The sequence below is a fragment of the Sorex araneus genome, chromosome 1 (assembly GCF_027595985.1).
Source record: "Sorex araneus isolate mSorAra2 chromosome 1, mSorAra2.pri, whole genome shotgun sequence".
NCBI classification, from domain to species: Eukaryota; Metazoa; Chordata; class Mammalia; order Eulipotyphla; family Soricidae; genus Sorex; species Sorex araneus.
In genome coordinates, this window is record NC_073302.1 from 98,930,814 (window position 1) to 98,932,877 (window position 2,064).

General features: G+C 40.7%; 1 non-coding gene across 1 annotated transcript; it reads left to right on the forward strand.

The window, feature by feature from the left end:
- The first annotated feature begins 379 nt into the window (after nucleotides 1-379).
- LOC129401209 (U4 spliceosomal RNA) lies at nucleotides 380-519 on the forward strand. The gene has a single exon (XR_008628149.1). It is a non-coding gene; the product is annotated as a U4 spliceosomal RNA (small nuclear RNA).
- The last annotated feature ends 1,545 nt before the right edge of the window (nucleotides 520-2,064 follow it).

Genomic DNA, 2,064 nt, shown 5'->3' on the forward strand with positions numbered 1-2,064 from the left:
GAAAACAAACAACAGAAATACCGTATGAGCTGTGCCAAAAAATGCTTTAAGAAATTATCAAGAAAATAATTGGGTAGAAGTAATTTCTGACCATGAGAGTTGATCACTTTCAACGAAAGGGCAAAATTAATTTCCTTTTTATACTGTCAAATAATATTTCAACTTGTTAACACTGTTCAATTTTTTAAACATTCAAGTTACTATAAGTGACAACTCTGTCAATTGTAGCATTTCATGCACACAACTTTCCAAACACCACACCCTCCATTTGAGTGTGAAAGTCCCTTCACCATTGCCTCAGAGTCCATCCCACCCACCCCCTTTCCTGCTCTCCTCCCTAAGCCCACTTGGTAAGTTTAATTCTGTAAACCAGTTTAATATCATAAACCAGTGGCAGTATCATAGCCAATGAGATTTATCTGAGGAGAGATTATTGCTAATAGAGAACTTCTCCCAAGACCTTGTGTGCTGACTTGAAATATAGTCAGCATTGGCAATTTGTGACAGTTTCTGTGGAGACTTACAGGGGGAAATCCTTGTGTAGACCAGTTATAAGTTTTAGTTTTCTGTTGCCCCTGATCATTTGTTAATCCCTTACTACATTTCTTTATTTTCCACAGACGGGGGAGATCATTCTGCAACTGTTCCTCTCTGGGCTTACTTAGCATCCATGTAGCAGAAAATCATATAATTTCATTTTTTCTTATAGCCAGAAGTACTCCATCATGTATGTAAACCACAGTTTCTTTAGCCATCTGTTCTTGGACATGTGAGCTGTTTCCAGATCTTGGCTATTATGGGTGATTAGTGCTTCAGTGAACACAGAGCACCGACATCTTTTTAAAATAGTGGTTTTAGGCTCTTAGAGTATATGCTGAGAAGTGGATTTGCTAGATCATATGAAAGCTCAATTCTTAGTGTTTTGATAATATTTCATAAGTATTTAGATTTTTAAAATAAGTTAGCTCATTTTCATCTTTTATCCTCACAAAAGCACAAGATTTTGTCTTGAGGAATATTTCAGGTTTTCTGCCTCAATCTATGTACCCCAGTTGTAATTCTTTGTTTCCATAAATGAGTTTTACTTCTTTTTTTTAACTTTTTATTAAATCACCATGTGGAAAGTTACAAAGTTCTCAGGTTTATGTCTCAGTTATACAATATTCAAACACCCATCCCTTCACCAGTGCCCATATTCCACCACCAAAAACCCCAGTATACCCCCCGCCCCCACCCCCTATCCCCTACTGTATAACTAATGAATTTCACTTCATTTTCTCTTTACCTTGATTACATTCCATAATTCAACACAAAACTCACTATAGTTGTTGGAGTTTCCACCCAAGATAGACAGACCTACTACCAAGGAAGCATTTGATAATTAGTTTTCCATTGCTGGAAATGAAGAGATATATAGCCCCACTGCTACAAGTACATAACTCTCTTTTTTTTTCCTTTTTCCTTTTCCCTTTCCCCCCCCCCCTCATTCCCTTTCCCACGCCTCATAGTATGGTGTACGCCATGCCGAGTCGGCCAGCGTGGGGATTTTGCTTAGTTCACAGTTCAGAGAGGTGGCTGCTACGTATTTCAACCTTCAATATTTCAACAAAAACTTACTGTTATTGTTTGGAGTTTCCCCCCCAAGTCAGACCTGTTCAAAAGGAACCGTTTCACATTGCTGACAATTATAAATGTTAAGTCACGTGGACGCAGCAGCGTCTGCACGGTTTTGGATTTCTGTATAAAGTCCAGGGAAAATTCTGCCAGAAATTGCATAGCTCAGCTCACAGTCCCAGTGCATTGCTGTAAGAAGTCTCTGGAATCAAAGTGTTTAGGCACAGAGGGTCCGATTCGCGCTCAGCGGCTCCGGATTTATCTGGGCCAAGGGCGTGCCGGTTACGCCCCCTTCCCATGAGTTCCTGGGAGCCCCAAAAGTAAAAACCGAATACCTCTGGGTTTGGCGTCTTACAAGATGGCGCTTGCCACGTGGGTGCCACCAACCCGCCATTTTCCGTGCAGGAAGACAGAGTAGGGAGGGAAAAAAATCCACCCCCAGGCAGCACA